This window comes from Rhineura floridana, chromosome 15 (genome assembly GCF_030035675.1).
Source record: "Rhineura floridana isolate rRhiFlo1 chromosome 15, rRhiFlo1.hap2, whole genome shotgun sequence".
Taxonomy (NCBI): Eukaryota; Metazoa; Chordata; class Lepidosauria; order Squamata; family Rhineuridae; genus Rhineura; species Rhineura floridana.
In genome coordinates this window covers 10,168,329-10,190,169 of record NC_084494.1, presented here as the reverse complement: position 1 = coordinate 10,190,169, position 21,841 = coordinate 10,168,329, and the positions used below count along the sequence as shown (strand labels likewise).

The window sequence follows — 21,841 nt, the reverse complement described above, 5'->3', positions numbered from 1 at the left end:
AAGAAAAAGGAGATGTGCTTAATGTAATGCCAAGTTTCATCCTTACATGGGAGTAAATGCTGTTGAATGCGGTGAGACTTATTTCCAACCATGAAGTCCTCTCTCTCTCTCTTAATGGAAGAACTGAACACATCCTTAACATTCTCCTACTGAAACCAAAGATGGCATTATTATTATTATTATTGTTGTTGTTGTTGTTGTTGTTATTTATATCCCACCTTTCCTCCAAGGAGCTCAAGGTGGCGTACATGGCTCATTTAATCCCCACAACAATCCTGTTAGGTAGGTTAGGCCGAGTGTTTGTGAGTAGCCCAAGGTCACCCAGTGAGCTCCATGGCTGAGTGGGGATTCGAACCCTCGTCTCCCAGGTCCTAAACACTCTAACCCAGCCTTTCCCAACCAGTGTGCCTCCAGATGTTGTTGGACCACAACTCCCATCAGCCTCAGCCAGCATAGCCAATGGTCAGGAAAGATGGGAGTTGTGGTCCAACAACATATGGAGGCACACTGGTTGGGAAAGACTGCTCTAACCACTACACCACAAGATAATTTCAAACCCTGTCCCCAAAGCCCTATTCTCTCTCTTTAGATTTCGCGTTACAAGCTCCCACAGCCACTAAGGTGTGTCAAGGCACTGACAGGAAAGGGCAAGAGAGTGAAGTAGGCTCTTATAACCAACGTTAAAAAAAAAGTTTTTTCTTCCTTGCTAAATCAAGCCAACATTGCCAACCAGGTTTGATTTCTTCTTTGGCCAAGCTGATCAGAAGTTTCCTTCCTGGCAGATCCAAAGATCACTTGAAATGGGCTCCGGATCTACAAAAATGCCTCATTCAAACGCTGTTCACTTGCTAATCAGATTACGCACACAGACATATATAGTGCCTTTTTCACAAGAAAAGTTTCCCCCTGCAACCTCTGCACAGCCTTGCACAACTTGATCGCTCTTAGTCTCAAACAACTTGTACTTCCATTTAAAAATAAATAAATAAAGGCATTTGTCTACTTATCTTCAAAATCCCTCCTTGAGCCACCAGTGAAAAGTTAAACTCTACTTACCAACTCAGAATCTTCCTTGATCTTGCTAACCTCACCAAGAGAAAAGGCAGTGAATTCTCCCACGAGGCAGGACCCCGTACCTTTAGGGTTTATGCCATGAACTTTCTCCCCGTCTTGCAAACAGAAGCACCCAAAAAGCCTGATTCGTTGCACTGTAATGAGCTGCCTTATTTCTGTGTGAGCAGTCAGGGTGTGGTGTCTCTTGGGTTGTGCAAGGAGAAAGGAATCCTTTTTGAGTAGTGAAGGGGGGGAGTGGAGGCTTTGGCTCAGCCGGTTTTGCAGCGGATCTGAGGCTCAGAGGAGATGTGAGCCAGGAGAGTAAACACGGCAGCTTCCCTTTTTCCTTCTTTTTCTAAGGATAAGAGATGCCACACTTCTGAAGTTTGTGTTTGCCACACTAGCCTCTTATGGCAAGTCACAGGCTAGGTGTGAAGGCAGCTGCTCTTTGGGGATTGTGATGGAATGTGGGAGGGAACAGCTTAGCATAGCTGTCAGTTTTCCCCCCTTAATACTGATATTGTGCCATCAGCACATCCGTGATATTTTTCTCACAAGCACAACCAAGAAGGACCCTGCCCCAAGATATTACAAGGTAATGTCAGCAGTGTCGGAGACCATAAAGGAGAAGGGATGATCAAAGAATGGTGGAAGGGTTCTAGGAGGAGACCATCTAGCCCCACCCTGTGCTCAAGGCAGGATCTGAATTTGTTCATACACACACACACACACACACATTCCCATCACAATACTTTTGAGGGCAGAGGAATGTGCTCAAAGGGGTCATAATGGTGTGCTTAACCTGGGTTTGTGTCTGGGATTGCCATGTGATTTAATGATCAGGGTGTTGGGCTATGATCAGGGTTTGAATTCCAACTCAGCCATGAAGCTCACTGGGTGACTTTGGGCCAGTCACTGCCTCTCAGCCTGACTACCTCATAAGGTTGTTGTGAAGATCAAATCGGTAGGGGAGAACCATGTATGCCACCTTGAGCTCCCTGGAGGAAAGATGGGATATCCCTCTCTCTTGGATTGCCTTCAAGTCGATTCCGACTTATGGTGACCCTATGACTAGGGTTTTCATGGTAAGCGGTATTCAGAGGTGGTTTTACCATTGCCTTCCTCTGAGGCTGAGAGGCAGTGACTGGCCCAAGGTCACCCAGTGAGCTTCATGGCTGTGTGGGGATTCGAACCCTGGTCTCCCGGGTCGTAGTCCAACACCTTAACCACTATACCACACTGGCTGTCAGGTGGGATATAAATGTGTTAAATAAATTAATGAATGTGTCCTACTTTACAGAGGACAGTCGTCTAATTTGAAAGGCTGCTCAAGGTTGCTCCTCCATTTGGACTGTCTGATCTGAGTCCGGTTGAATTAAAACTCACCTGAAGACAGGAAAACAGGGGCCTTGAAGTAGCTGCCCCTTCACAGTGAGCACCTGGACTTAGCTCACCTGTTCAGAATCTTCCCCCAGGAAATCCTTGCTGCCATAGCAACCCAGTTATGGAACACATTCCCTACCTTAGAAATCTGGCTAGTCAAGTCTGCTCAGTTTCAGACAAAAACCAGAAAATGTGTATTTTTCAACAGGTGTTTTCATGCATGATATGCCTGGAACACAAGATCTGTATAACTGATGGTTTTATTGTCACTGATTTTAATATGTGATCGTTTTGCATTTCATTCCAGTAACTTGCCCTGAGGTTGATGGACAAAATGTGGGTTATAAGTTATAAAACTATGTGGATTATCTTTCATTTATTATCACTGTTTTCAAATGTGCAACTATACATACACTTTAGCATATGTCATCCATTCATTCACTGGCGATCACTCGTGGCCGAGTAAGATTGTCTTCCAGGGTAAGGTCTTTAACAGTGGGTCCGTACGTGACTGTGGAGGCCAATTCTGGATCCACACAGCCTCCCACAGTGAGGACATAGGTTGCCAGATGGAAGGTGGTCGCAATGAGGATTTGTTTGACGTGCCTTCCCGTTAGCATATGTACTTTTTATGCAAATATGCCCCTTTTTTGTCCTTTGTTCTTTTTGGGTGATGCACATTCCAGCCAGACAAAAGCTGTCAAGGAGGGTGACAAACAGGGTCAGCGAGAGGTGTGGTCTGGGGGAGATGGGTGTGGCCTGGAAAGCGTCCTGAGGGCCAGAGAGATCTGCAAGGCTGTATTTGGCCCCCGTGTATGATTTTCTCCACTTTTGCTGTAGGGAAAAAGCAGAAGATAGATCAGGAGCAGGGGTGGAGTGGTTCAGGGTCTTAGGGGGTCTTAGACCCTTTACCTTTTTGGGAGCAGGGTCCCAGCAGGGTCCCTATGTCTCCAGTGTCCTATGAGCCAATCAATATGAAAGAGAAGTGTGTTGCCCACTGAGAAGAGTCTTCTAACATGCTTCCTTGTCCTTTCCTGCTGATTGGAGCCAAATCAGGGTAAAAGGAGGTGAGTCAGCTACTGAGAAGACTCTTCTCAGCAGCTAACACACTCCCCCTTCATCCTGATTGGCTCCTAGGGACATCTGTTGTTGTAGGAGAAGTTGCACATGGGAAGAACTGAGGTGTGTGCAGATGATAACAGAGAGCAAGTGAGTGAGTGAGGGGTTGTGGCTGTGAGGGGACCTGGCATGATTATCAAGAACGGACCCTGCACTTCTGAATTTGTCACTGCACTACTGATCAGGAGGCCCCCAGTTCTAGTCTTGATTTTGCCTGCCATATGCAGAGAGAGTGTTGGAGTGGTTTGGAGAGGTATGCTAAGGCTGCAGTCCTAACCTCACTTATGTTGGAGTAAGTGCAATTGAATTCAATAAGATTTACTTTTGAGTAGAGATAGTTAGGGCTGCAGTGTCTGAAACAACTAGGGTGGCCACTTATGCATTGCCAAAAAAAGAGCGCAAAAGAAGACATAGATTTGTGTGTAATTTGCATGTGCTAATTTATCTAATTTAGATGTTTTAAAAAACTACGCATCCATCATTTTGTATTACTTTATGTATTTCTTGTATCATGTGTTATTATGCATGTGTTCTTGTTCCCAACTTAGTGCTTTTTTAAAAAAAAATAAGTAGTATTTAAATTTGTTTATAAATAGAATAAAATAATTACTATACTGCTATATAAATAATTACTAAAATTTAAACAGAAATAGATAGATAGAAAGTATATTTTGTAGTGGATAACTCAATAAAGATGTTGACCCAGTTTGTGGCAGCTGTGAAAAAGGCAAATTCCATGCTAGGGATCATTAGGAAAGGAACTGAAAATGAAAACTGCCAATATCAAAACACCATTATACAAATCTATGGTGCGGCCGCATTTGAAATACCGCGTATAATTCTGGTTGCTGCACCTCAAAAAGGATATTGTAGAGCTGGAAAAGCTTCAGAAAAGGGCAACCAGAATGATAAAGAGAATGGAGGTTGCAGCATCTGGAGCTTTTTAGAGAAAAGATGAGTAAGAGGAGACATGATAGAGGTGTATAAAATCATGCATGATGTGGAGAAAGTTGAGAAAGAAAAGGTTTTCTCCCTCCCTCATAACACTAGAACTCGTGGACATCCAACGAAGCTGAACGTTGGAAGATTCAGGACAGACAAAAGGAAGTACTTCTTTACTCAGCGCATAGTTAAACTACAGAAGTCTCTCCCACAAGAGGTTTTGATGGCCATGAACTTGGATGGCTTTAAAAGATGATTCGACAGTGACATGGAGGACAAGGCTATCAATGGCTACTAGCCATCTCTCTCTCTCTCTCTCTCTCTCTCTCTCTCTCTCTCTCACACACACACACACACACACACACAATGTGGACACATTAACACCACATGGCCTCAGCATAACACCAGCACTGCTTAGCTTCAGCAAATTAATCTTTAATGTTTTTATAATTGTACTATATTTTTCACACTTGCTCATATTTTAATTGTGATTTTATTTGTTGTACACCGCCCTGAGAGCTTTCTGCTATAGGGCGGTCTAGAAATGTAATTAAATAAATAAATAAAAATAAATAAATAAATAAAAAATTAAGCCCTTCTGAACATTCCAGCTACTAAACTCTGTCACTGCCACCTTGGAAACAGCATCCCTTCATTTTTATCAGAGCAGCTGATGAAGGTAGAAGCCAAACATTTTGCCACATAAATAAAATCTCTGTTTTGTTAATCACAGTAACATATATAACATTTTAATGATGCAGAACAAGCACATGTGAAGTGCTGTCCGATGCTTATCTATCTATCTATCTATCTATCTATCTATCTATCTATCTATCTATCTATCTATCTATCTATCTATCTATCTATCTATCTATCATACTTTAGAAGGCTATTGGAGTAGAGCCCAGAGTGGGTCAGGGGTGGAGCCTAGGAGTTTTAGGTGAGTCACTGGATGGAGTCCAGTGCAAAAGCTAAGAAATCTTGCTTTTTAAAAAAAGAAAGAAAATAAAGGAGAGCTGAGGAGGAAAATATTGATGTTGACCCTTGCTTTTGTTGCATCTGGATTGAAAGAAAAAAGAAACAGGCCTATGCCTATTAAAGCCATTGAAACTTGTGTGACCATCACTAGAACTTATGATCGCAAAACCCAGAGTGTAACAATGTCCTGTGTGAAAATGTTTTTCTCTTTGTGTGTCCTCCTGATTCTCCCAACATTCAACTTCATTAGATGACCCCAAGTTCTAGTAATATGAGAGAGAGAGAGAGAGAGAGAGAGAGAGAGAGAGAGAGAGAACTTCTCTCTAACCATTTTCTCCACATGGTGTGCTATTTGTAGTGTACTAGATCTGTCTGAATCAGGAGTGTAGTCGTCTGGGGTCTTGAAGGGTCTTAGACTCCTTACATTTTGGGGAACAGGGTCCCAGATGGGTCCCTATGACTCCAGGATCCTGTGAGGCAATCAGCATGAAAAGGGAGCATGTTAGTCACTGAGAAGAGTCTTCTCACATGCCTCCTTGTCCTTTCTTGGTGACTGGAGCCAATCAGAGTGAAAAGAGGTGATTCAGCCACTGAGACTCTTCTTAGCAGCTAACACTCTCTCCTTTGATGCTTGCTGGCTGCTAGGGATGCCTGTTGTTTTGGGAAAAGGCATGAACAAGGATCTCACTCTCAACTTGTAATGCCAAATGCCTATCCCCTTGCCAAGCACAAGACAAAATTAAGTTTGGAATTTCAAAAGGCAATGAACACTGGTGGTGGTGAAGAAATTAAAGGTTTATTAGAGCAGCATTTGCAAACAGTTAAAATGAACCTAGATAGCTAGTAGTCTCTGCCCCCCCCATCTTACACTCTTCACTGGTTGGAAACCTCCCAACAGCACACTGAAGATTCTTGCCTGGGAGGGGTCGAGTCTTCAGTCTTCTTCTTGATGTTGTTTCTTGATGATATTTGAGGCTGTGTCAGCCCCTTGGAGGCTCGGCCTTTCCTGATGTTATTTTGGGGCTTCTTCAGCTCCAGCTCCCTGATCTAGGAGTCCTGTATTTATCCCTCAAAGACCCCCTAGGAGGGGTTTAATTACAGTTGAACATTCTTCATGGTGATGTTATAGTTTATATTTTTATTGTAAGCTCAGAATGCTCCCAGATACCTTTAGAAATTATTGAAATCTAGTCCAAAAATATTTATTGCTTGTAGCCATAAGCCATTGCAAAATTACTGAAATCAATCAATCAATCAATCAATCAATTAAAGATGATGGCTCAAATATTATTTTAGTACTGGGCAACTAATCAAATATAGGAGGAAGGGGTGTTCTGGAGATGGAAGGGTGGAGATCACCCACTGTCATGGTCAGACCACTTCCTGGTGAAAGTTAGACTTACAACTTACTTACAGGGGGTGGTGGACAGATTAAGATGGTCCACCCCAGAGACTAATGGAATCCACTGGATTCCTGAATGCCCTGGGGGAGTTCCCAGTAGATAGAGCAGGTGACCCTGTTGAAGTCCTTGTCACGCTGTGGATCAGCGAGGCACATCAGGCTGTTGACACGGCTGCCCCCGAGCGCTCTCTCCAGCTTTGTGGAGCCTGGTTTATACCTTGGTACACCAGTGAGCTAAGGGCAATGAAACAGGCTGGACAACAGCTAGAGTGTATATATATATGTGTGTGTGTATATATATATATATATATATATATAATTTTTGATTTTATTTTTGTAAGCCACCCTGAGTGCCCTATTATAGGGTAGAAGGGCAGGATAAAAATATTTTAAATAAATAATAGAGTGCAGGTGGCAAAAGACGTGCTGTGAGGCTGAACGGGCACGAGTAAACATCATAACCAGGCCTACTTCTCTGCCATCATCACATCATCAAGTAGCTGTCCAGTGGAACTTTTCCTTGAGGGGTCTGTTGACATCAACTCCAGGAAATGGAGTTTTAGACCCTTCAGAATACTGTGAATTGTTTGCAAGGCACTTTGAGGGTAAACTTGCTTGCCTCCGTAGCAGTCTTGATGCCCCGACCACATCTACTGTAGTCCCCAATGAGGTGTCCAGTGCAACATCTGTTGCAACTTCTTGTGATCGGTTTCAGTTGATGCTGCCTAATGACGTGGACAAGGTGCTTGTGACTATGTGGCTAGCAATGTATCGTCTCGACCCTTGCCCTTCTTGGATTATTAAAGCTTGCTGAGGGGGTCTGACCGAGTGGACCAAGGGTGTGGTCATTGTTGCATTGTTGCATGAGGGAGTGGTTCCAGCCACCCTGAAAGAGGCGGTGAGCTGACTGCTCCTGAAAAAGCCCACCCTGGACTCATTGGTTTGTGACGACAACTGCCCGGTTGCAAATACCCCCCTTTTAGGGAAGGTGATTGAGAGGGTTGGGGTGCAGCAATTGCAAGTACTCTTGGATGAAACAGATTATCTTGACCCATTCCAGTCTGGGTTCAGGTCTGGTTATGGGACAGAATTGGCCTTGGTCGCCCTGATGGATGACCTTTATCAGGAGGATGGGGGAATGTGACCCTGTTATTCTTCCTTGATCTCTTGGTGGCTTTTGATACCATTGACCATGGTATCCTTCTGGGCCGACTTGATGAGATAGGTTTTGGAGGCATTGTTCTACAATGGTTCCAATCCTATCTCCAGGGTCATTTTCAGAGAATAGCATTGGGTGATTGTCTTTCGATCCCCTGGTATTTGTGCTCTGCGGTGACACAGGCTACCATCTTGTCCCCCGTGCTGTTTAACATCTATATGAAGCCCTTGGGAGCGGTCATCAGAAGATTTGGGGTGAGGTGTCAGCAGTATGCTGATGGTATCCAGCTCTATTTCTCTGTAACATCTGAATCAGGAGAGGCCGTGCAAGCCCTGGACTGCTGCCTGGACTTGGTGATGGGCTGGATGAGAGCCAATAAACTGAGTCTGAATCTAGCAAGACAGATGTGGGTTGGTGGTTCTCGAGTTTGGATAATTGGTCAGTTGCCTGCTTTGGATGGGGTCATACTCTCTCTGAAAGAGCAGGTCCATAGTCTGGGGGTGTTACTGGATCCATCTTTGTAGCTAGAGGCCCAGGTGACCTCAGTGGTTAGGAGTGCCTTTTTCCAGCTTTGGCTGGTAAGAGAGCTGTGTCCTTGCACTGGTAATCTCCAGGCTGGATTACTGTAATGCACTCTATGTGGGGCTGCCCTTGAGATTGGTCCAGAAGCTGCAGCTGGTAAAAAATACAACAAAGTAACTGCTCACTGGGGCAGGGTATTGCCAACATGTCACCCTGCTGCTGAAAGAATTGCACTGGCTGCCCATTTGCTACCAGGCCAAGTTCAAGGTTCTGGTTCTGGTTTACAAAGCCCTGAACAGCTTGGGACCAGGATACCTGAAAGCTCATTTTACCTCTTACATACCCAGTTCATCACTGCTCTCTGCAGGTGAGGGCCTGTCATGAGAAGATCCATTCCTCACAACATAGGAAGCAGACCTTTAGACAGAGGAAGTGGGCCTTTAGTGTAATAGCACCTACCCTTTGGAATCCCCTTCCCTTAAATATTAGACAAGTGCCATCTCTGTTATCTTTTTGGCACCTACTGAAGACCTTCCTCGTTCAACAAGCTTTTTAAGTAGAGATCTTATCCCAGTCTGTGTCTGTGTTGGAATTCCTTTTTGTTTTTAAAGTTTTTTTTAAAGATGTTTTAATATATTTTTAAGTCTGTTTTTATGGTGTTTTAGAGTGTTCTTAGTGTTTTTGTTTGCCATCCTGGGCTGCTACTGGGAGGAAGGGCGGGATATAAATTTAATAAATAAATAAATCTATTCATACACACAACAACTGGTGGCCCCAAATCTTTTATATTTAATTTGTTGTTATTATTCCTATGGCTTTTTTGTTTGTTTTGAAGGCTACATTCCCTTTAACTACTAGGAAATGCTACCCAATTTGGTTTGCCTTTCCTTTTGTTAAAGAAGCCTAGTAAACCACCAAAAATTAATCTTATTATCTTAATTTTATTCCACAACATTTATATACTGCTTGGTTGTATTAAAATCTCTAGGAGGTTTACAAAAGGAATTAATATTATAAATAAAAGACAATATTTTAAAACACTCAAAGGATAATTAAAATCAACAGTAAGCAAAAAGAGATTAAAATGTACGTTAGTATCTACATGTCTGGATGTGCTTGCCAAAACAAAAAAATATTTTAAATGGGCACTTAAAAGAGTATAGTGAAGATGACTGCCTACTGTCAATAGGCAGAGAGTTCCAAAGGGTAAGTGCTGCCACAATAAAACAGTGCCAGTTAAGAAGATTGCGGTAGTTAAGTAGGCATGTAAGGTGATCCCATCTCTCTGGCTTTCTCAATATAAAAACTGCCAAGTTTCTCTTTACTTCTGTTTTCCCCTTGCCAAGGAATCTGTGTGTTTGGCCTAAGGATGGAGACAGATCCAGTAACATCTGGATTTTATATATTAAAAAATATAACCATTGTATGTTTCTTGGTCTGAGCAACCTTTGGGCAGCCAGGCAGTTAGATAAGAAAGATGCACAGCTTGTATCTGCATCTGCAATGTGTGAAAGGCTTATCCTGCTTCCAGGTCTCTCTTGCTGCATTAATGGTGAGTCTTCTTTTAAAAGCACCTTTTTAAAAAAAAGAATTTGAAAATTTCAGATTGCAGAATAGAATTTTGAAAATGCACCTTTAAAAAAAAAAATCCAGGGATGGGCGAACCTGTCAATTTTGGTTTCTCTTAGTTTCTCATTTTCCCAGTCTTGAGTTCTCTACATTTTCACATCAGCTTGCTTTTTTTAAAAAAAGTCCTGAAAATTCATCAGCATTTTAGGGCAAATTTCTCCCAATATCCATCTGTTTGTAAGCAATTTTGCCTAATCTGCAATTTTTGCAAAACAATTTTTCCTAATAAAATGCCTTTCAGAAAGCTATCTTCCCTAAGAAATGCATTTCTAGGCACACATTACCCTAGCATATGCCTTTTTGTACAGATGACTTGGCTGAAAAGCTGGACTGGAAAATTTGGATAAATTTTGAAGGATGCTGTGTTTTGGTTCACCCTATTGTTCAGGAAGTGCAGATTAGGCAGGTTCACCTTTAAACGTGAACTGAATCAAATTGCTCGCCCATCTTTACTTGTCACTGAGTTTTCCTTCTTTTTTAAAAATCGTTTTGGCAAAAGTTTGTTCTGCCTCCAATTTCCCGGTGAGTCACCGTCTTGCTTCCCTGTATCCTGGTGCAGGGCAGCTCAACGGACAGTCCCTACAGTCAGCTCATGGTAGAATTCCTTCCTTAATTAAAGAGACCTTGACTAAGGATGTCTGTTCCCTTTGTGGCTGAGGCTAGCCTGTTTCCTCTGCAACTAAGCGTGGGATGAGGACCGTATACTTTCCCCCCCTTCTCATCCTCTGTCCTCTGAGGCAAAAAGGGTGTGTGTTCACTTTGCCTGCACTGAGAGTTATTGGCTTCGCCAACTGAGCCAAAGTTGATCACACCCTTTGTTTTCATGCCCACGTGTCGCTCCCACAACGTGCGCTAGGCAGGATCTTTAACAACATTGGGTTTTTTTCTGGGGTGAACTCTGATTCTTCGAGGATGGGGAAGGGCTGTGGCTCAGTGGCAGTGCACATAGACTGCAAGCAAAAGGTCCCAGGCTCAGTCCCCGGCATCTCCAGGAATGTTCCCTGTCTGAAACCCTGGAGACCCACTGCCAGCCAGTGTCGACAATACTGAGCTACATGGGGCAATGGTCTGGTTTAGTCAGTAGTGCAGTGGCAGATTCCAAAGTGTAGGGTCCCTTCATGGTAATCACAGCCATGCCCCCTCCCCCCTTTTCCGGCCGAGTTGAAAATGAGAACCTTGTTAATGCCTTCTCCAACAACAACAGACATCCCTAGGAGATAATAAGCACGAAAAGGGAAGGTGGTAGCTACTGAGAAGAGTCTTCTCAGTGGCTGACTTGCCTCATTTCACTCTTATTAGCTCCAATCAGCAGGAAAAACACAAGGAAATGTTAGAAGACTCTTCTCAGTGGCTAACACACTCCTTTTTCATGGTGATTGGCTCATAGGATGCTAGGAACCCTGCTGGGACCATGCTCCCAAAGATGTAAGGGGTCTAAGATCCCCTGAGACCCTGGACGACTACACCCCTGGGTTCAGTATAAGGGAGCGTATTATGCTCCTATCTGCTTCCTGTCACCCACCGATCCTCTGTTTTACGAGCAGCTTGATCAGTAAACATTGACAGGTTTCTCATGCATAACTCCAAACTAACAAGAGCTTCATCTGCTGGTTTCTGCTGATCAAGGTAGTCTTAAAGACACAGGAGCATACAGGCCAGTTTTCTTTTGGTTGGTTGACAATCCTGTGCTAGAGGGGAAAAGTTCTAGTAGCAATGATGCGTAGCACGCATGGGTGCCATCAACCAAAATGGCGGTGGAGGCTTCAGCCCCTTAGGAAAACCTCAGCCACCATCTTGTTTAAGGGCAACGCTGCGTGCACAGCCACAAAACACAGGACAGAAGGATAGGCGGAGCAAGGGAACGGGCGGGTGGTGTGATCCGCGGCAGTGTGTGCCGGGGCCTGGGGCAGGCTGGAGCCCAAGCATGCCTGGAGCCAGCCCTGTATTGAGCATTTGTTTTGTTTTGTTCATTATTTATTATTATTATTACTTACTAAATTTGTTAGTTGCTTTTCTACACACATATGTGCTCTCAAAGCGACTTACAGTTAATAAACAAAAATAATAATAAAGTAAAAGATTAAAAATATATTAAAAAGTTAAAAACAGAAACAGTACATAAAGCAGTGGAGCAACCCTTCTCAGGAAGGCTGCACAACAGAAGCCCTCCAAAGGCCTTTCAAGTGCCTGGGGGAAGAGAAATGTTTTCCCCTGGTGCCTAAAGATGGATAATGATGGCGCCAGGCACACCTCCCTGAGGAGAGCGTTCCACAAACAGGGGGCCGCCACTGAGAAGGCCCGTTCTCGTGCTGCCACTCTCTGCACATGGAGAAGGGCCTCCAATGCCGAGCACAAGGTCCGGGTTGGTACATATAGGGAGAGGTGCTCCTTGAGGTATTGGGGTCCTGAGCCATATAAGGCTTTATAGGTCAAAACCAGTGATAAGGATAAATAACCCCCTTAGTATGTTGTACCTTCCAAATGTTACTTTCATTGCAGTCACGTAAATATTACCGCCATCTTGACACGTATGCACTTGTTGTTTTGCTGTATTCTTGGCCTTATAAGGCAATGTTCCTTTGTAACAGTTTGTGACTGAAATTATGGGATGCAGAGACAGAGCCCAGGCAAAGTGTATAAGTATTCTCTGTTTTTTGCATTTTGGCGTGCTGTTGGCTGAGCTTGACTCCCTAGCGCCTTGCTGCAGCAATAAAACTTTGTTATACCTACCTTGATCTAATAATGCTTATTCTCAAGGACATCCCTTATCACCAGCACTTTGAATTGAGCCCGGAAACTAATAGTTAGCCAGTGCAGTTGCTTACTAGGCAGTTATATGACAGAGAGCATTCATCTTGCATTCATCCTGATTTCCTTGCAGGAAGTTCATACATCTTCCTGTTAGTCATTTCTTCATCTCACTTTTTCAATGCATTTCCCTGTCACTTCCCTAACTGCAAAAAGTCCAATTTCTTCCTCGAAGTAGATTCGTTGCACCAAGGCGACAGAGCACTTTAATAACAATCCACCTTCATTATGCAAATCTAAGTTTCCCGGCATGTGCTTGAATCTCTCCTGCAAAATCTTGACAGTTTGGAGGCAGCCTATAAGTAGTTCCTGCAGGCATGAAGTCTGACCACCCTGCTGTAAACTGGCTGCCTTGGATGTTCCTACTTCTCTGGAAAGTGCAGGATGCAGATCTTTCTCTCTTTAACCTTGGATTTGACCCACGGTTCTCCCAGTCATCTTCCATTGTGAATTGAGAAACTCTCTTTTGCCCCAAAGCAACTCCTACATCTCTGCTGTCCTAATTCCATTGCTCTGTGATTTTTATTGGCTTTTATATGCCAGCAAGCTCTCTGTGGGTCAGCTGGCTGGACTGACAAAACCTTCAGCCTTAACAGCCCACATTATCCCTGCCTGCATTGCTTGACCATATTGAGAGTCAATAAAGTGTTTAGGGCACAGAAATTCACATTAATGGAGAGAAAATACACCAGCACACTGATTAACCCCAGACTAGATGGTCCTCTGGAAGACAGAGTTGCGTGAACTGCATTATCCAAACCACAATTACATAAAATGATGATGAAAACATCACTGTTTATTTCACCATGTAACCTAAAACTGTGGCTGTGCACATGCAACATTTATTTATGTATTTATGTATTTATTTATTTATTTATGTTACCTCTATACATTATGAAAATCAAGCAGCTTTGCCTAGTTTCTCTTCCTGTGATTTATTCAGCAAGTTGTGTAATGTATTGCAAAGACAGCAAATTTGCATCATGTCTTTTATTGTGCCTAATGGGTTCTGCAAAGGTTTACTATGTTGCAAATATTAATTCTGAATTTGCCTCCCCAATAAATAAATAAATAAATAAATATTTTCACCGTTTGGTATGAATGATTTTTCTTCATCCATGGGGAGGAGGAGAAGGCATGACACTATGTTGGGCACGGAACCTTAACCACCCCCTTCTCCCCGATGTATAATTCAGTCACCCTTTTGATATTTTATCAATTTTATTATTATTTATTATGATATTTTATTTTATCACACACTTGCAAAACATATATGGGCAACCGAGAGAACTAGAAACTTGTGTTGTCTTTTTAAAAAGGATAGTTGAGTATGTGTACCCAATACAACATTCTGTGTCTTTTCTGCAGCTGTGTGGACTCACAGCATATACAATGAGACTTGTCCATATGCTCTTTATAAGGAAAAAAGGTTTGTCCTGTATGTATGAAGCAGGGTTATGCTGCAGACTTGGCTGAGGCCTGAATGAAATTGGGATGATTCAGGGGCATCTGGGTGTTGCTCAAGTTGGGTTGGGATAGCCTTGGATTGCTGCGGGTCTGGTAGCAGGGCCCAGAGTGATCAGGGGCTGGCAGGGGGCAGGGCATCAGACAGGAAGGAGGGGCAGGCATTGAACGGGGAATAGGAGAAAAGACATGAAAAGACCTACCTGAGTGGCTCTGGCTTCCTGGGAGGAGTTCCCACCTGGCCTGCTTCCTGCCCAACCTCTTCTCCTTCCTGACTGTCACCCTGACCAGTGTTTCCCAACTAGTGGGCCACCAGATGTTGTTGGACCACAATTCCCATCTTTCCTGACCATTGGCAATGCTGGCTGAGGTTGATGGGAGTTGTGGTCCAACAACATCTGGTGGCCCACTAGTTGGGAAAGGCCGCCCCAGACCCTGAAGCAGGACCGTGTCGGGTGGATCCCATCCTGCATGGTGCAGGCTGCTTGAGGGGCTTCCTTTCAGGGAAGGCACTCAGGAATAGGGATGGGCGAGAAATTTGATTTAGTTTGTATTTAAAGCCAAGCTGATCAAATCCGCACTTTCTTTTTTTTTTTTTATTTACAATAATTTTTATTCAAATTTTCATAAAACATAGAAAACAAAATCATAAAACATTCAAAGACAAAAAACAAAACAAAACAAAAATGATTAAACAAAAAAAATAAAATGTTGACTTCCCATTTGTCACATATCAAATCAGTTATAGGTCTACAATATATAACAATCCTGTCTCTTAAATCATATTATAAAATCACTTTCCTCCAGTAGTTATCTTAATTAATCATCAAATCTCATAAACATTACTTTATTCTTTCCACAAAAAGTCAAAGAGAGGTTTCAATTCTTTAAGAAATATATCTATCAATTTTTCTCCAAATAAACATGTCAGTTAATCCATCTCGTTAATAATTATAATAATCTTATTGTCATAACCATAGTCCAAATAAACATTTCGATTAATCCATCTCATCAGAATCTGTTAGGTCCAATAATTTCAATAGCCATTATTCCATTATCCCTATTAGTTCCATCTTCCTTCTTCAATAGTCCTGTTAAGTCCAGTAATTTCAGTGTCCAATCTTCCATTATCAGTATTCCATAATAATCTTGCTGTTGTAGCCATAGTCATATAATAAGAGTCTGATGGGAATTTCCTCTATCCCAAATATTTTCTTGCCATCCATTCTGAATAAGTTGCTGAAATACTGTTGTAAAGTCATATCTGTGTTCTTCTTTTTTACAAAATGCACTGGCTCATCTCTTAAGAGTTTTTCCATTGTCACATGGCTGCAGTTAATTCCATAGATTTTCTCTATATCAAGCTCCATCACATCATTCCAGTCCAGAAGATTATCCAAGCCATTGATAACTTTATCTCTAATATCTTCATTAATTTCTTCAGAGATAACGTTAAATTCCAAACAGTAGATTTTATTTCTAAAATCCATAAACTCCAGATCTTTTTCCAATTCCACATTTGTTCCAATCTCCAGGACTTGTATCTTCCCTTTATTTTTTCTTTTCTCATCTCTGATCTCATTCTCCTCTCTCACAGGATCCCCTATTTCTTTAAATCCGCACTTTCTGAAACAACATGAGAACCGAAACACAGCCATCCTGTGAAATTTGCATTTCTCATTCTTTTCACATTCACCCATTCTCCTGCAAGGGTGTACCTGGCCCAAGCATAGGAGGGACTAAGGGTGGGGAAGACAATCAATTTGGTTTGATTTAAAGCTGAATCTAACAAATTCATACTTTCCAAAACAATATAACAGCTGAAACAGTTTGCAAAAATGCCTGTATTAGGGGAAACATGAATATATTCATGAAAATAACGTACAAACATGCATTGCATTAGTCAAAACTGCATACAAAAATGTGTTTAGCAGAAGAAATTCTTACTAAAATGCAGGAGAACTTTCAAGAGGATTAAAAAAAATTCACAGATTGCTGCAGAAATGTGGAGAAGTGAATTTAAGACTGGAAAAATGAAAAACGGAGAGAACTGAAATGGACCGGTCCTTCCATCCCTATTCATGAATGAGCAGCACTGCATAGGATGGAATCTTCTGCTTGCCGACTGGGAAACAGAGGATTCCATCCTGCCTGGTACAAGTTGCTGCTTCTTCATGAGGGGCTTCCCTGCAGGGAAGATGCTTGCAAACGAGTCGTATCCCCACAGGACTGATCCCTCCTGCTCTTGGTTGGAAGAGACAGGGAAGGAGATACAGCATCTTCTCCTTGCCCACACACCATTGGTTTAATTAGGGTTTTTAAAACCGTAATGAAACATTAGCCCCACTTCCAAATTGATCCAGGACTGGATCTGGGGTGGGATGAGGGTCCCCAGATGAGGGCTCTGGTGGCAGATTGGGGGTGTGTGTCTGTGCACAGCCCTACACTTTTGAAGTACACTCTTCCTGCACATTTCTGGGCAGGAGGACAGAAGGAGTTACTCAGACACATGGTCTTGCTCAGTCCTCTGCTGGCACGGTGAACCTTTCAGAATGAAATCAGGAAGCATTTTATTTATTATTTATTCATACCATTTGCAGATCACCCTTCATCCAGTCAGGATCCCAGGGCAGTTGGCACAATACTGTTGAATAACAAAACAATTTCAACATACCAACAATAATACCCAATTCAAACCAAAAACAAAACAATACAACACCCGCCAAATTTTGAAAAAAAACAAAACAAAATCATTACACAGCATACATAGTGAAGAACATTAGCCAGGGATCGCTAGCCTTTCTGGGCCAGTAGGCACGTTTGTAATTTTGAGAAAGTGCCACGAGCACCAGTCACAAAATGGCTGCCATGGGATGTGTGGCATAACACAAAATGGCTGACCTGGGGGTGGCATAACAAAATGGCATCTGTCAGGGTGTGCCATAAAATGGCTTCCACATCTAAAGGAGCAGAAAAAAAAATAGGAACAAAAAAACCTCATGCTTGGTGGATTTTTGAGGAGATCTTCAGAGAAACTTTGTAGGCACCATATGAGGTACTGCCAGGTACACTGCTTCCAGAGGGCGCCAGTTTGGTGACCCCTGAAAAAGAACCTTGTTACATCAAAGAAAAGGTCCAATAATGGCTAACCAGACCTTTCTGGGAAGTAACAAGCATTTCACAAAGGTGGAAGCCTTCCCTTGCCATTGCCCCCTTAGCAACCACTGTTCACTGGTATCAAGTCTGGGCCCTGCCATGCGGCAAGATAGAGCAACCTTCATCAGGCAATACCGGGGGGGGGGGGCTGGAGGGCAGAGGGTGACAGGGAAGAAATTTGATTCATTTCACATGTAAAGGTGAACCTACCAAATTTGCACATTCAGAAAAAATGTGCAAACCAAAACACAGCCCTCCGTCGAAATGTGCACTTCTCTGAATTTTGCAATGCAGTTCTCCAGCCAAGTGATGTGTACAAAAATGCACATGCTAGGGTCAAATGGGTGTAAAAATCGATACCTTAGGGGGAATTGCATTGCATAATTATGTACATTAGGCAAAATTGCATTCACAAAATGTGTGTATTCAGGGCCAGTGCCAAACATGACTGGGCGATTGGGCACCAACTTGCCCTGGGCCTGTGCTGCCCACCCGCATGCCCCACCTATCTCTCCGTCACTTCATGAGAATGCCCTGTGTACCATGAGCACTTGCTGCCATCAACCAAGATGGCGGTGGGGGCTTCCCTAAGGTGCTTATGACCCTACCACCACCTTGGTTGCTGGCATGCATGTGCGCAATGCTACGCACATGCACATGCCTGCCATCAACCAAGATGGTGGTAGGGGTGTCAGCCCCATAGAGAAATCTCTGTCGCCATCTATGTTGATGGGAAGTATGTGCATGCAGCATGTACAGGATTCATGGCAATGGGAGAGATAGGTGGAGCATGCAGAGGGGCGTTGAGGGCCTGCATGGTCTATATGGGGCGGGCTGGGAGCTCCCTCTCTGCGATCTGCAGCAGGGTTGGGAGTTGATGTTGCTGTGGATCATGGAACAGGAGCTCTACCCTCCCACCCTAAGGAGGGGCACTCTGGCGCTGGCCCTGTGTGCATTAGGAGAAAATTGCACTAAAGCTGATGTACAAATGTGGAGAACTGAATTTAAGAGTAGAAAAAAGGAAAACGATATGGACATATTCACCCATCCCTAGGGACAGATGGAAAGTGTTGCCTGAATGGGGCACTGAGGCTTCTGTGGGGTGGCGAGATTAAGATCCAGCCCGCCTGGCCAAAAAGGTTCCCCATCCCTGGTGCAGACAATCCTGAGCTAAGAGTCTGACTCGGTGTAAAGCACCAGCCTGCATTCCTTAAAGGGTTGCTGTTGGCTCTAGATTTGCATAAAAACATCACAGAACTGGCGTCCTGAATTTCTTGCGTCTTGCCTAATCCACTGCAATGTGAAGGCTGCCAGAGGGGTTTTCTTTGCCATGCCAAACATCATCTTATGTAACGATTCCCCAGGGCTGTTCAAGCATCAGTCTTGCCTGCACAGATGAGAGCCGAATGCATGTTCAAACAGATGCAGGTAAGGGGAGGGTGGAGAACCTTGGAGATTTCCAGGTTGCCTTGTCACACAGTTAAAAGACAAAGCATCCTTGCAGATCAGCACAAGCAAAGACCCGCTTTTTGAGCATGGTGTTCCTTCTCAGGGCAGGCAACTCTGTATCCTTAGAAACACCCTTGTGTTCTTCCCCAGCACTCCACTCCTTCTTAGTCATCATAGGAGGAGATTGCTCAGCGCTTTTGGCTGAGCATTTTTTGGCAGGAAGCATTACATGTGGTTTTCTTTCTTGTCCTTGAAGGGGGGGGAGAGTTAAATAATGATTGGTTATTTTCTGAGGGCAAACACTCCTGCCCCTGTTCCTTTGCTGCACTGTGCAATTTATGGCATGCATTAACCACAAGATGTAGAGGTGACCACTCAAAAAAAGGATCAGACTCAGTACCAAACCTTTTCTTTGAATATTAGTGTGCAGCAGCTGCAGAAAAGGATACAGCAGCAAATCCCATGCTAGGGATCAGCAGCAAAGAGACTGACAATAAAAATGCCAGCACTATGATGCTGTTACTAACATATGACATAGCCACATCTGGAATACTGTGTACAGTTCTGGGCGCCCACCTCCAAACAGGATATCGTAGAGCAGGAAAAGGTTCAGAAAAGGGCAATCAAAATGACGGAGGTGAGGAAAGGTTGCAGCAGGATATGGGGCTTTTTAGTTTAGGAAGAGGATGGGTAAGGAGGAATATGACAGAGGTATATAAAATTATGCAAGAAAGAGGACAGAGAAAAGTTTTTCTCCCTCTTCTATGATAGTAGAACACGGGACCATCCTGTGAAGCTAAATGTTGGAAGATTCAGGTCAGACAAAAGGAAGTCCTTCCTCACACAGCACATAGTTAAACTGTGGAATTCACTGTATAGGCAAATTTATGGAGGATAAGGCTATCAATGGCTTTTAAAGCCTAAGCCTTTAAAATATTTTTAAAAAATACCTCCGCACTGAACAACTTCTAGCCACCATATTGGAGATAACCTCAAATGTCCCAGAAATTAAGTCATTTTGAAAAAGAGGGGAAAGATGGCCTGCAACAACAAAAACATAATAGCCACTCTTGTTTTGCGTTTTTTTTGTGTGTTTTTTGGATGGTGATCAGAAGTAGGGGCATGTGAGAATTTTGATTCAGTGTGCATTTCAGTCTGAATCTATCAAATCTGCACTTTCTGAAACAATATGAGAACTGAAACACAGCCATCCTTTGAAATGCGCACTGACCTGAATTTTGTGATTCAGTTAGCCAACCGAACAATGGTTACAAAAATGCGTATGTTTGGGGAAAGCATGAGTAAAAATGAATATATGTGTGAAAATAAGATACAAAAATGCATTAGATTATGAGAAATTGCTTGAAAAATGTCTACATGTCAAGACTGCTTATGGAAAGGTTGTTTTTAGAAGAAATTTTCACTAAAATGCTGGAGAATTTTCATGAGGATTTTTTAAAATGCAAATTGCTGCAGAACTAAATTTAAGATTGGAAAAATGAGAAACGAGAGGACTGAAACTGACTGATCTTTCCATCCCTAGTCAGAAGTCACTTGGTGCTGGCCCATCAGGGGAAAAAAGTTTTTTAAAAGTAAAATGTAATAAAAAAATAAAAAATGGGGCTGAGGGCAGGTGCCAGAGATGGGCCCTCCCATGGTGCTTGGGGCACAGCAGCTGCATGTGTAGGCATCATGGTGGTGCCAGCCCTGGCTACGTGCATAGCAGACAGTAACCTTTGCTACTTTTTGCAAATGCCCTGATGCAAATTTGCTGACACATTCTGGTAGTCAATTTCACGTACACTTTCCTGTTCTTCACGGAAACTGAGCCAAATCTGTGTGGGAAGAGATTGCTGAGGGAGGAGACAGGAATTAATTTCTCCCTCAAAGGAATGTGGGTTTTATTTCATGCCTTTTTCGTTTGAATCAAAGCCAGGAGGGATGCTGGCAATTTGCAGGGAGTTGGTACAGAGTGTTTTGCGCAAAGCGGAGGAATTAAGGGCAGAGATCAGATTAGATAAAATGGCAGGCTTTGGCCTTAGAATTCAGGAGGAGGAGAGGGAGGATGGTGAGATGAAAGGAGGCACAGAAAGAAAAAAAGGAAAGGAAGAGAAAATAGGGGAGAAGGCAGAGTTGGAAGAGAATGTGGGATCACTGAAGAAAGGCAATGGCATAGGGTTGGATTCTGCTTAAGTCCTACTCAGAGTAGACCCATTGAAATTAATAAACCTAAGTTAGTCATGTCTATTAACTTCAGTAGGTCTACTCTGAGTAGGACTAGCATTCAATACCACCCGTATTTATTTATTTTTTGCAGAATTTCCATAATGGTACTCTGAGACCTGGTTCAGACATATATGCTTTTCATGCAATTAATTGTATTTAAAGCCATTGACAATGGTGGCTATCTTGACATCTCATGTTAGTGAAATCCAGCAGTTAATTATGTGCTGCTTTGGCACTTTTATCTGTCAAGGACCACATTCCCTCAGGGGTAATTCGCTGGGGGCCAGATACCAGCAGTCAATGGGGCCAGTGGGCACAGCCAGAAACAAAACTTGTTCTCAATTAACTCATTGCGAATCAAGACTGTCCTGCTATATTTTTCATTATGGAGACCTCATATTAGAATTCCCAATCCTATGCAGATCTACTCAGAAGCAGGCCCCACGAGGTTTGATGGCATATTTTTAAATGAGTATCTGGCGGATTTTTTTTTTAGTACAACAGACCAATACAGCTATTATTCTGAAAAGCAAGTGAAAGTAATTCCTTCC

General features: G+C 43.0%; 1 protein-coding gene across 2 annotated transcripts in view; it reads right to left on the bottom strand.

Annotated features, from left to right (window-relative positions):
• The window catches only part of GJB3 (gap junction protein beta 3), a 29,969-nt gene extending 28,551 nt beyond the window's left edge, over positions 1 to 1,418 (bottom strand). The window contains exons 1-2 of one of the 2 annotated variants that reach the window (XM_061596360.1): positions 1,057 to 1,418; positions 47 to 149 (exon numbers count right to left, since the gene is read on the bottom strand). The gene's annotated coding sequence lies outside the window, so the exon portion shown is untranslated. The remainder of the gene's footprint in view (positions 1 to 46; positions 150 to 1,056) is intronic. The other variant, XM_061596359.1, reaches the window with a different exon arrangement.
• Positions 1,419 to 21,841: the final 20,423 nt, after the last annotated feature.